This window comes from Staurois parvus, unplaced genomic scaffold (assembly GCF_062004578.1).
Source record: "Staurois parvus isolate SC_StPar_1 unplaced genomic scaffold, SC_StPar_1.0 ptg001352l, whole genome shotgun sequence".
Classification (NCBI taxonomy): domain Eukaryota; kingdom Metazoa; phylum Chordata; class Amphibia; order Anura; family Ranidae; genus Staurois; species Staurois parvus.
Window position 1 is genome coordinate 118476 of NW_028319148.1, and position 14025 is coordinate 132500.

A 14025-nucleotide genomic window follows, 5' to 3' on the forward strand; every position below is an offset into this window, starting at 1 on the left:
ATAAATCCTGTATAATAATAATAATAATGCCTTCCAAGGTTCATGGAAAGAAATAGTGGAGCATCAATTTGACAGTCAAGTAACTAGCATGTTCAGAGGGAGGTTAAAAATGGAAGCCTACCCAAATCTTTCCTAAAAGGCTTTCTACTGGGCATTACTTTAAAAGTACAACTCATTTACACATTCACTGATAAGCCAGTATTAGGGTTCAATGTGAGCTGTTTTGGAAAACATGAAAAATATCTTCACTTAGGGACATTTGTATATAATAATCCAAATTAGAACATCTATCTTTAGGCAACTGAAAGTCAGTAACATAGAATATAGCCCGTAGCTATTCTAGTCTACACTTTTAAACTACAAGTATGAAGTAATTGACCATAAACCATCCCCAATGCTCTGCTTGGACTCTCCATGTCCAGGAGCCAGAGATTCCAGTCCTTTCCAAAGGTTTGTGTGAAATTAGCAACTTCAAACAATAGAGATGCTGTGAATTTAATTGGATGATGGTGCATTTATTTGGAAGTGTGTCCATGAGAAAGACACACTTTTGGAGAGTCAAATGTCTTGTTACCTTTTGATGTCCGGAACAAAGACTTTTCAGTCATCCAGTCCTCCAAATTTGTCACATTCCTAAATTAAGGCTTTAGCCCAGAGACTTCTTTTTTGATTGGTGGGATCTACAGACATCAGATAATATTTAATGTAACTGGGCAGATTGAAACAATTGGTTATTGGTATGTCCCACATAATTATGGCAAATGACCCCTAGATGATTGGGTTGGAGTTTTTTTGTTACCATTCACTAATGTCTTCCTTCAAGAGATACTAGCATCTAGGGGGTGTCTGTAGATTTATTTGCCTTTTTTATCTCTTAGACACAATATATATTAATGCCCAGTCTATGTTCTATGGTTGTGAATGTCAGCATACCCATGTCTGTGGTTAGTCTCAAGCTGGCCTTAGAGGAGACAATGGTACATAGAGAAGTGCTAGCATGGTCTTTCCACCTCAAGATGTCTTCTGGCATGGCTTTACCTCCAATCAGGAGTGCTCTGGTTGCACAAGCATTGTAGGCAGTGTCTACGTTGGCTTAACCTATTGACAATTAGAGAAAAAAAGAACTTATACTTATAGGAACTTTTAAGGGATCATGTTTTAAGACCTGATGTAGGGATAGGAGAGTGTAAATGTCACCCGCTGAGTGCCTCTCATAAATTATTGGTAGAAACCTGTAGTGGCCACATATCTTTTAAAGCTTTTTGCTGAATAACACATACCGATTATATCTCTGGTGTAATAAACCTCCCATTATCATGGCCCCAATATTAGTTTGGAATTTTAGCGAATAATGCATCAAAACACAACAGTTCTTTGTAGCTATTTAAAAACATAATAGATTGCATGGAAACCATTTTGGCAAAATTTGGCTAGATTCTGACCACCACTGTAAGTGGGTATTCTTCCCACGGGCCACCAGTATAAGGGATGTTTTTTCCACTGACCCCCGAAAGAATCAGTATTAGCAGGGATTCCTCAAAATCCAGAAATTATCTCAAGGGTTACTCTGAGACAAAAAGACTGACATAGACTATAGATTTCATAATAATAGCTTTAAAGGTACAAGTATGTAAAAATAAACGTGTTACTCTAATTTACACACATTGTCAGAGGCGTATTTACCACAAGCCAAACAAGGCACTTGCCTAGGACGGCATTTTTTCAGGGGGGAAGCACCTCCCCTCAGAAGAAGGGATAAAAGAAGGGACATGCGCACCATGGGAACCAGATGGGATCTCAAAGAGGCTGCTTGATGGTATATGTAGAGCTTGGTTCTCGTTCCTGGAGATGTGAAGATGAGCGTCTCTCTATCGCTGGGGGGGTAGCAAAAGGCTCTACCTTGTGGGGGGCAGGGGCGGTCTGACCATTTGGAAACTCGGGCACTGCCCGAGGGCCTGGGGTCAGTAGGGGGCCCCATGAGATGCCCCTGGTACCTTTTTCATAGGCTTTTTTGAGTTTGGGCAAGGACACAGGGGCCCCGTGATCCCCTATTGCCCGGGGGCCCCATGAATTGTCAGTCCGCCCCTGGGCAGGGGTGTTGTTGGTCAATGTCAGTCTCTATCCACGGGAGGGGGTGTTCTGTTGGTTGGTATCCATGGGGGCAGACAATTTTGTGTCACCTAGAGCAGCATAAAACCTAAATACACCAAGGTGTATATATGGCGCTGTGGCTTAGTTGGTTAAAGCGCCTGTCTAGTAAACAGGAGATCCTGAGTTCAAATCTCAGCAGTGCCTTGCTTTTTCTAGAGTTTCATGAGAACAATTTTTCACATAAAGGAAATTACCAACCTATTCCCATTGTCAAGATGTCTGGTCAGACCAGAAATAGGCATTTCACACTATTGAAAAATCAGACGGCCATTGTGGTGTGAAGGAAACTCTTTCTTTCCCCTTGTCTTGCATATTACATGATGTGAGACACAGAACTAAGAGAGAAAGTTTTCTCATTCACTCCCCAGTAGCACCCAATCTAAAAGTAGTTTTGCCAAAAACAGTCCATAATTATTATCATTTACAAGATTAATATAGTGCCAACAGTTTGCCAGTACTCTACAATAAAAAGGGAGACAGTGTGATTACAATGCAGTTCATTGCAGAAGGAATAGGAGAGCCCTGCTCATGGAGCTTACAATCTAAATGGAGGGAGAGGTGGTACAAAAGATAAAAGCTGCAGGGGATAATCTGATGGAGGTGACCAAAGTATAGTTTTTAGGTAGAGATAGGTTAGTCTTCTCTAAATAAATGGGTTTTCAAGGATCGCCTTAAGGTGGACTGGGTAAAAGCTGACCAGACATACTGGGGTAAGGAGGGAGAGGTTCTGGAGAAGTCCTGGAGACAAGCATGAGAGGAGGTAACAAGGGAGCTAGAGAACAGGAGATCTTGGGAGGAGTGGAAAGCACGATTTGGGTGATATCTGCAGATGAGGTTGGTGATATAGCTTGGGTCAATGTTGAGAATGGCTTTGTATGCTGTGGTTAGTATTTTGAATTGTATACATTGGGCTAGCAGAAGTCTGTGAAGAGATTGGCAGAGAGGGGCAGCAGCTGTGGATCAGTTGATTAGGTGTGTAGATCTAGCAGCAGCATTCATAATAGACTGAAGAGGGATAGCCTGTGTAAAGGTTGGCCAGTGAGGAGGGAGCTTTGGTAGTCAAGGCAGGAGATAACCAGGTAGTGAATAAGTTGTTTTGTGGTGTTGTTAGTCAGAAAGGGAGGAATTTTGGAAATGTTGCAGAGGTTAAGTCGACAAGATTTAGCCAACGATTGGATTGATAGGTCAGAATCCAGGATCACACCTAGAACCCTAATGTGTGGGACCTATAATTTTGTTATCGATCTCACTGGTAAAGTCATTAGGGGGGATCAGGAAGGAGAAAATATTACAAGCTCAGTTTTAGACAGATTGAGTTTGAGGAAATGGTGTGACATGCATACTGATAAGTCGCTCAGGTATTCTGTGATACGTAAAGAGACTGAGGGGGTGAGCATGGGAGTAGAGAGATAGATCTGGGTGTAGTCAGAGTAGAGGTGGTATTGGAAGCTGTGGGAGGTTATCAACTGGCCCAGGGATGGTGTAGAAAGAGAATTGGAGGGGACCAAGGACCAGGGGCGGACTGACAACTCATTGGGCCCCCGGGCAATAGGGGATCATGGGGCCCTGTGTCCTTGCCCAAACTCAAAAAAGCCTATGAAAAAGGTACCAGGGGCATCTCATGGGGCCCCCTACTGACCCCGGGCCCTCGGGCAGTGCCAGAGTTTCCAAACGGTCAGTCCGCCCCTGCCAAGGACAGACCCTTGGAGTACCACAACAGAAAGAGGAAGAGAAGTGTAGGAGATAGAGTTGTACGTGATATTGAAGGTGCACTGCGATTGGTAGGATGACAGGTGCTGAAGGCAGCGGAAGAGTCTAAGATTATGAGTATAGAGTAATGGCTGTTGGTTTTAGCAATTAGTAGGTCTTTAGTGAGTATTAGAAGGGTAGTTTCAGTGGAATGTTGCAGGCAGAAGCCAGACTGTAGAGGTCGAGAAGGCTGTTATCAGTGAGATAGTGACTCAAATGATTGTGGACAAGGCATTCAAGAAGCTTGGAGGTAAACAGAAACAGGGAGATGGATCTCAAGTTTTTCAAACAGGTGGGGTCCAGTGAGAATTTTTTGAGTATGGGGGTAACCAGCGCATGTTGAGAAGGGAGGGAAAGGTGCCAGTGTAGGGGAAGAGACTGAAGATGTTAGGGGACAGGGTCCAGAGGACAGGTGGTGAGATGGGCCTCAGAATTTTATATTTTCATCACAGAAAGAAAATAATGACAGTGAAAAAATTTAAACAAACATGTATAGCTACACAGCCCTAAAAATACATTGAGATTTTATCATGTAATGCATCAAAAATACTTCAGATCTAAATACATATTTGTCACTATTTAAAAACACATTGGATTGCTTGGAAACTACTATGGGATATTTGGCTGATAGGTTTATTCTGAGCACCACTGTAGGGGGCATTGTATCCACTAGCCATCCCCAATCAATTGGTTCCCGGCAGGGATTTCCCAAGACCCAAAAATTCAAGGTTAATGTGTGACAAAAAGGTTGAGAAAGTCTGATATAGACTATAGAGTTCACAATAAAAGCTGAAAACAGCAATGTAAAAATGACATTCGATCATAGTTACACACATTGTCATCAGCCTTTGGCTTAGTTGGGTAAAGTGCCTGTCTAGGCAAACAGGAGATCCTGAGTACAAATCTCAGCAGTGTCTACTTATTCTAGATTTTCAAAAGAGAAATTTTATGTGTAGGAAAGTAAAAATCTGTTCCCATTCTCAAAAAGGTAGAACCAGGAATAGGAATTAAACAATATAAAAAAATTGGAAGGCTATTGGGGTGTGAAGGAAATTCCTTCTCTTTTTTTGTTCCCCTTTTATTGCATCATAATATTACAAGCAGAGACAAAGGGTTTCCTTCACCCTCCAGTAGGCACCCAATCTAATAGCAGATTTAAATTTTTTAATGCAAAGTGTCATCATACATGTATAATACACTACAACTGATACAAGCAAAGGGCCACAATGGGTCACCAATGGGCCACCAATGGGTCCTGATCCTGGTTGCAACCTCCACACTAGCCTTGATTTAATTTGGCAAGGGGCATGTCTGTCTACATACCTGTTTTGCCCTGTTTGCATCTGTATGGTCTTTGCATATGTAGGTGGCATGTGACACAGAAAATATCTTCATCCCATTCTTTCCAAGGGTTGGAAGCCTGCTCTGTGGACTCCATCTAGCCTTGTGGACCAGAAATTTTAAGTATATATACAGAAACTCTGAATTCAAATGAACTGTGGAAATATACCGTATTTTTTCGCTCCATAAGACGCACTTTTTTCCCCCCTATGGAGCGAATATTGAGCGGCCGGTCCGGTATTTCCACCACTGCCGTGTCAGAATACAGGGCCGGCCGCTCAGCTCTGCAGAGGGACCTTACCTGTTCCTCTATCCAGCGCCGCGCTGTCTTCCCGGCTTCTGTAGTGTGGGCTTGACAGTCGGGTGCCCAGTGCGCATGAGCAAGAAGCGGTGCGCTTTGTGAATGGTAAGGCGGCACCTGGAACACATGACAGATCCGAGAAGCCGCCGGACCAATCACAAAGCGCAGCGCTTCTCGCTCATGCGCACTGGGCACCCGACTGTCAAGCCCACACTACAGAAGCCGGGAAGACAGCGCGGTGCTGGATAGAGGAACAGGTAAGGTCCCACTGCAGAGCAGACACTAACCAAAGAACAACTCCGCGTAAGTAAGAGCGGGTAACTGTCAAATTCAGGTACCCGCTCCCTCCTCCCCCCTCCCCAAAGGTCAGCAGTCATCTCCTGTGCTTTCCCCAGTCTCTGGTCCATCCCCTGTACCGTGTCCGCAGTCTCTGGTCCATCCCCTGTACCGTGTCCGCAGTCTCTGGTCCATCCCCTGTACGGTGTCCGCAGTCTCTGGTCCATCCCCTGTACCGTGTCCGCAGTCTCTGGTCCATCCCCTGTACCGTGTCCGCAGTCTCTGGTCCATCCCCTGTACCGTGTCCGCAGTCTCTGGTCCATCTCCTGTACCGTGTCCGCAGTCTCTGGTCACCTCCTGTACTATGTCCGCAGTCCATTGGTTTAGAATATTTTTTTCCTGTTTTCTGCCTCTAAAACCTAGGTGCGTCTTATGGTCAGGTGCGTCTTATGGAGTGAAAAATACGGTAAGTGATAATTGATCTAGGAGGGCAAACAACTCATGGTCCTAATTTCCAAGCTGCAATAATTTTTTGCTTCTGGTATTCCGTTAGCTCAGCAGTCTCCAAACTGTGGCCCGGGGGCCAGATGCGGCCCTTTGCTTGCCTTTATCCGGCCCTTGGGGCACTATTCCTCCTACTGATATTAATAATGAGGCATAATTCCTGCCCCTGACACCAACAATGGGACACTATTCCTACCGCTGACACCTATAATGAGGTACTTTTCCTCTCATGATGGCAGGACATTTTTTACTCCCACGGGCAATACTCCAGCCCCTCTAAAGTCTCAAGGACAGTAAATTGGCCTTTGTTTAGAACCTTTGGAGACCAGATCAGCAGATAGTGCCCCATTTTAAAAATTCACCGGTGTACGAGACACTGGGAACTCTAGACCTGTAGATGAAGCATCAAAGACTCTAGAGGCATAAGAATTATATAAAAGCAACATGGCGGTGAGGGATCCTCTCTCCCTTGGCCACACATCTTTTTCACCATCCCATAACAATAAATAAAGGTGACATTGCCTCAGTATTTGGCAGTTTTGTGTTAATTCTATACAGTATTCTGGGAAACACTCAACTCCAGAGTTCTCATGGTTTTGGCTCCAACTGGTCTAGTGGTCACACTTGGCGGAGGTATGGAGAAGTGTCACAAAAATATAAAAGTGAAAGGAACAAATGTCTCCATTGTCCTAGCACACTTTTCACCCTAGTGCTGATAGTAATAGCCTCTTCCCAGTAAACAGTGTACAGCTCATTAATCTTGTAAGAAGACATTTTGAACCTAAAGTTCAGCTTAATACCACATTGTCAGAAGGAAAGAGTTTAAATTAGGGGTGAGTGTAATCGAGAGTTTCATGTCCCAAAATGTATATACAATTAGGAGATCTTGGCAAAATTGTGCTACTTTGGTGAAATGTTTTGGAGTCAATAGGCATGGCAAAGTCAATGTGATGTTGGTTGCTGTCATTCACGGTTACAAATGGGGCTTTTACCAATTACTGTCTGTGTCCAGGGCCAATCATTGCAGTTAATTATTCCATGTGAGATCACAGCAGCTGTGATTATCTGTGGGAGCTGTCAACCTCCCATTTCTTTCAATCCTGTTGCCCCCACTGGCTCACTCACATGTGATTGGTAATGGCACGTGCTATCCTGTTATCAGTGCAATGGGCGTAAAATGGCTCCAGAGAATTACAGAAGCTCATTTCAGCTATCCTGGATATGTTCTTGTGCCAAATAACAGTCCAATATTGTACATTTGACTTCAGAACGAAAATAACCACAGTGAAAAAGTTAAATAAAATATATATTGACCAATATTCAATATATATACTGTATATCTATCTATATATCTATATATAGTTATATCTATATATATCTATATATATATATATACAGATAAGATAGAAGGAAAACACTCCCCACACCGCAATAAACCCTAATGCACTATAAAACAGAAGCGTTTTAAGTTTGCAGCGCTCCTTCAGCGTTACCTATAATGCTGCCTCCTCCTCTTCACTCCCTCTTTCTGTAGGGGTCCCTCAAGGTTCAGTTCTTGGACCCCTTCTCTTCTCCATCTACACCTCCTCCCTTGGTCACTTTATAAACTTCCATGGCTTTAACCTCTCTGGCGGTATTCCTGAGTGTAGCTCGGGGTAAATTTTCAGTACCAAAAGTGGTAACCCCGAGCTACACTCGGGCTTACCATGCAGCGTTGCATAGGGATTCCCCACAGAGCTTACCTTGTCCTTCGCTCCCGCGATGCGTCCCCTGCAGCGTCTCCGGCCATCTCCTCCGGCTAATGCCGGCATCTTGCTTCTGTGTTCTGGTCCCTGTGACATCGGGACGTACGGGCGCCGGAACCGGTGGCAAATTTGAAATGTAAAAAAAATGTAATTTTTTTAAAAATGATTATTACATAGTAAAACATTCCTGTATCAAACCATTTCACATACATTTTGTCCCGAGTGCTTTGTCCGGCGCCCTGCCTGCATTTTTACTGTTCTTTCTGCCTGGAAACTGAGAAACGTCCATGGCATCCAAAAAGCGTCCCTTTAGGTCAGGCGCGGTTTTAGACCGGCTAGAGAACAGCGATAGTAAATCAGAACCACTTGCAGAATTGAGTGATAATGATTCGTGGGGGAAATTCATCATCAGACACTGAAAACGATTCTGCGACTGAGCTCAGCGATGTGCGAACTTGGCGCTCTATTTCAAATTTCAGTGTTTTTGGTTTGATTATATTATTGAATTAAATTTATTATTATTATATTATTTTTTATGAATATTTATTAAATTATAATTTATGATTTTGTGTTTCAAGTTTTATCATACCCGGGATGTTTACTAGACTCTTGTTCGGACAGATTTCAGTGAGTTATTCCTAAAAATGACAGGCCTACAATAAAAAAACTACATATTTCAATGCAAAATAATGGTACCGCTTTCAGCACCAAAAATATGAAATAATCAGACCGCCAGGGAGGTTATGTACCATCGCTATGCTGATGACACACAAATCTATCTTTCTACCCCTCACCTCACCCCTTCAGTCTCCTCTCGCATTACTAACCTACTAAGCGACATATCGGCATGGATGTCACTCCACTTCCTCAAACTCAATCTTTCCAAACCTGAGCTCTTTGTATTCCCCCCAGCCCGTTCCCCTCCCCTGACTTCTCTATCAAGATCAATAACACAACCATCCGTCCCTCCCCTCATGCCAGGGTACTAAGTGTAATGATAGACTCCCATCTGTCCTTTCAGCCCCAAATCCAATCACTGTCCAAATCTTGTAGACTTCACCTCCGCAACATCTCCAAGATACGCCCGTTCCTAACCTCGGAAACCACTAAGCAACTTATTCACTCCCTGGTTATCTCTCGCCTTGACTATTGTAACTCCCTCCTCATTGGCCGACCTCATCGCAGGCTATCCCCTGTTCAGTCTATCATGAATGCTGCTGCCAGACTCATCCACCTTACTAACCGTTCTGTATCTGCCATCCCTCTCTGCCAATCCCTCCACTGGCCTCCACTCAATGTCCTCCATCCCTCTCTGCCAATCCCTCCACTGACCTCCACTCAATGTCCTCCATCCCTCTCTGCCAATCCCTCCACTGACCTCCACTCAGTGTCCTCCATCCCTCTCTGCCAATCCCTCCAATGACCTCCACTCAGTGTCCTCCATCCCTCTCTGCCAATCCCTCCACTGGCCCCCACTCAATGTCCTCCATCCCTCTCTGCCAATCCCTCCACTGGCTTCCCATTGCCCAACGGATAAAATTCAAAACATTAACAATAACGTATAAAGCCATTTATAACTCTGCCCCAAATGACATCAACTATCTTGTCTCCAAATATCACCCAAACCGTCCTCTCTGCTCCTCACAGAACCTCCTGCTCTCTAGCTCCCTTGTCTCCTCCTCCCATGCTTGTCTCCAGGACTTTTCCAGAGCTTCCCCCATCCTCTGGAACTCTCTACCCCAATTTATCAGACTATCGCCTACTCTGCTCACTTTTAGGCAATCTCTGAAAACCTATCTCTTCAAGGAAGCCTATCCTGCCCTCAGCTAATAATGGCATCTTCTACTCTTCCAACCAGTCCATCCCCCACAGTTACTACCTTTTGTACCACTAGCCCCTCCCTCCTAGATTGTAAGCTCCAAGGATCAGGGCCCTCCTATCCCTCTTGTATTGAACTGTATGTTTGCTGTATTGTCTCCCATTATATTGTAAAGCGCTGAGCAAACTGTTGGCGCTCTATAAATCCTGTATAATAATAAAGTTTGAGACTAAGCAGCTCAATATGAGACAGGATGATTGGCTACTGCTGGTCACACGACAACTTTTTTTACTACAATTTATCAGTGCAATCTTTTACCATCAATAGATGCAAAACTTGATTTCCCTTCCTCCAACTGCTGCTTGTTCCCGTATGAGCTCTAACTCACAGGCTTGGTGCTTGCACAGAGTTTCCTACTTTCCTCTTCAGGTTAATGTAGTAGCAGGGTTGCACATAGGCAAGTGCATATGCCAGATCAGGGGCGGACTGACAACTCATGGGGCCCCGGGCAATAGGGGATCATGGGGCCCCTGTGTCCTTGCCCAAACTCAAAAAAGCCTATGAAAAAGGTACCAGGGGCATCTCATGGGGCCCCCTACTGACTCCGGGCCCTCGAGCAGTGCCCGAGTTTCCAAATGGTCAGTCCGCCCCTGTACCAGATAATAATCCAAAATGTAATGGTGACCATCTTCAAATTCTCAAATAAACATATTCTGAATTGAAACGCTAAATTCATTTGGAAGTAGTATGTATACAATACAGAGCAACTACTAATAACTATTTTAGTTCTCCTCAGTTCCTTATCTTAACTTGGTTGATTATTTTTTGTTGTTTAATTGCAAATAAATTGTGATGTAAAAATGTGTCTCAGGCTAGGCAGAAGATACACTTTTTACCTCATTCTATACCAACTGGTAACACATTGTTTTTGTATGTTCTGTCTCATGAAGACCTTCTGAATCTTGGTCCATATCTGTCCATTCTGTAACAATACTTGTATTTTGTATCGAAAAAAATGTTTGAATACAAAATGTACAGTATTGGCAGTGACTACACCACTCACATTTTTGTAAATATTTGATTCTATCTTTTCATGTGACAACACTGAAGAAATGACACTTTGCTACAATGTGACGTAGTCAGTGTACAGCTTGTATAACATGTAAATTTGCTGTCCCCTCAAAATAACTCAACACACCGCCATTAATGTCTAAACCGCTGGCAACAAAAGTGAGTCAGGGGTGGACTGACCATTTGGAAACTCGAGCACTGCCCGAGGGCCCGGGTCAGTAGGGGGCCCCATGAGATGCCCCTGGTACCTTTTTCATATGCTTTTTTGAGCTTGGGCAAGGACACAGGGGCCCCATGATCCCCTATTGAGGGCCTGAGGTCAGTAGGGGGCCCCATGAGATGCCCCTGGTACCTTTTTCATAGGCTTTTTTGAGTTTGGGCAAGGACACAGGGGCCCCATGGTCCTCTTGCCAGGGGGCCCCATGAGTTGTCAGTCCGCCCCTGAAGTGAGTACACCCCTAAGTGACAATGTCCACATTGGGCCCAATTAACCATTTTTCCTCCCGGTGTCATGTGACTTGTTAGTCTTACAAGGTCTAAGATATGAATGGGGAGCAGGTGTGTTAAATTTGGTGTTATCGCTCTCACTCTCTCATACTGGTCACTGGAAGTTCAGCATGGCACCTCATGGCAAAGAACTCTCTGAGGATCTGAAAAAAAGAATTGTTGCTCTACATGAAGATGGCTTGGGCTATAGGAAGATTGCCAAGACCCTGAAACTGAGCTGCAGCACGGTGGCCAAGACCATACAGTGGTTTAACAGGACAGGTTCCACTCAGAACAGGCCTCGCCATGGTTGACCAAAGAAGTTGAGTGCACGTGCTCAGCGTCATATCCAGAGGTTGTCTTTGGGAAATAGACGTATGAGTGCTGCCAGCATTGCTGCAGAGGTTGAAGGGGGGGGGGGGGTCAGCCTGTCAGTGCTCAGACTATACGCCGCACACTGCATCAAATTGGTCTGCATGGCTTTCGTCCCAGAAGGAAGCCTCTTCTAAAGATGATGCACAAGATAATAAAATATTTACAAAAATGTGAGGGGTGGACTCACTTCTGTGAGATACTGTATGTGTGAGATACACAGCAGAGGTGATTACCTTCTAGCAGTGGTGTATGTAGGTTTAGTACTGCCCTAGGCAGCACAAAAATCCTGTGCCCCCCACCCCAATGAAAGAGAGAGAGAGAGATAGTTCGTACAGCCCTGACCTCCACAGCCAGAGATCACCAGATCCATGATCAGGAAAGCCCAGGTAAGCTCAGCCAGTTATCCATACATCCCCGGGAACCACAGTTGGGCTCTGCCATCCTCCTGCAGCCTGCAGCATGCTCTTTTGGATCCCATGTGGTAGAGCGGAGCTCATGCAGTGCCTCACTGGGTCCCCATCCTCACATGTGCCCCTTCTTCTGGGGGCGCCGCTGCCCCCCTTCCTGAAAAATGATGCCCAAGGCAAACTCCTTGTGGTAAATACGCCCCTGCTTTCTACGTTACAAACAGATCTTCCCCTAACCCTAAAAGAGAAGTATGTAATTTTTTTTTAAAATCATATTTACCTCGGTGGATTCAACATCAGTCTGATGCGGTGTCTGTCCCCCCGCTGGGTCTAAGGGTGAGTCTAAGGCTGACTGCGGACTTCTCACCGCCGCTGTGAGCAGAGAGCGGTGACTGTCAGTCACCACTCTCTGCTCTGCTCCCCTAATCCCACGCTTTGCCCACTGGAGCACTGGGCTGTGGAGGGGACGGGAGTGGCTGGCTCAGGCTCTCAGTGGACCACTGTTGAAAAGGGGCGTATTTACCACAAGGCAAACAAGGTATTTGCCTAGGGTGGAATTTTGCAGGGGGGCAGCACCACCCACCAGGAAGAAGGGACAGAAGAAGGGACACATGCGGCTTGGGGACCAGGTGGGATCTGAGAGAGGCTGTGGGATGCTTGACTCTCATTCCTGGGGATGTCCAGAGCTGTGAATGTGAGTGTCTTTCTCTCTCTTGCTGAGAGGGGAGTGGCTGGGGGTATGGGGGCGATGGTAGTGGAAGGCTCTCTCGGGTGGGGGGGGAAGGGGTGTTGTTGGTCAATGTCAGGCTGTCTCGGGGGGGGGGGTGAATTTTGTGTTGCCTAGGGCAGCACAAAACCTAAATACACCACTGCTGTGATCCAAAGGAGAAATATAGCCAAAAGAGCTTCCACGGTACTTCTCCTTTAATGTTCCTCTAGAGTTCCTCAGGGTTATTTTAACTGTTACCAATTTCATTTACTAGTGCCTGCATAGATTCATGGCCAACACCACTTGGCAGAGCCGGCTGCAGGACACCAATGTTCTTTTTGCTGTTTCTAAGGGTGTCATGCAGACCACCACTGTCAGGGAGGATTCTTTCACTGGCCACCAATGTGAGAGGCATTCCTCTGCACTAGTTTTAGCAGGAATTCTGCAAGACTTGATCATTTTAGATCCTAGATTGTAAGCTCTGAGGAGCAGGGTACCCTCCTATCCAGGGGCGGACTGACCATTTGGAAACTCAGGCACTGCCCGAGGGCCCGGGGTCAGTAGGGGGCCCCATGAGATGCCCCTGGTACCTTTTTCATAGGCTTTTTTGAGTTTCGGCAAGGACACAGGGGCCCCATGATCCCCTATTGCCCGGGGGCCCCATGAGTTGTCAGTCCGCCCCCGCTCCTATCCCTCTTGTATTGAACTATATCGTTGCTGTATTGTCTCCCGTTATATTGTAAAGTGCTGAGCAAACTGTTGGCGCCATAAATCCTATAATAATAATAATTTATTTTAAAGGGTTACTCTTGGACAGAAAGATCAAGAAATGCTCACAGAGACTATTGACTTCACAATTTATAGCCACAAACATACTGCTGTGCTGCAATAAACATGTCACCTATACCATGGCATCCTTCAAGTGGCGCTGTGGCTCTTAGACACAATATATATTAATGCTCAGCCTATGTTCTCTGGTTGTTGTTACATTTTTTTGTTACCATTCACTAATGTCTTCCTTCAAGAGATACTAGTATCTAGGGGGTATCTGTAGATCTACAGCAGAAAACCTACAAGTGTGAAGTAATTGA

General features: G+C 45.1%; 1 non-coding gene across 1 annotated transcript; it reads left to right on the top strand.

Annotated features, from left to right (window-relative positions):
• The first annotated feature begins 2221 nt into the window (after window positions 1-2221).
• TRNAT-AGU (transfer RNA threonine (anticodon AGU)) lies at window positions 2222-2295 on the top strand. Its single transcript has one exon. It is a non-coding gene; the product is annotated as a tRNA-Thr (tRNA).
• Window positions 2296-14025: the final 11730 nt, after the last annotated feature.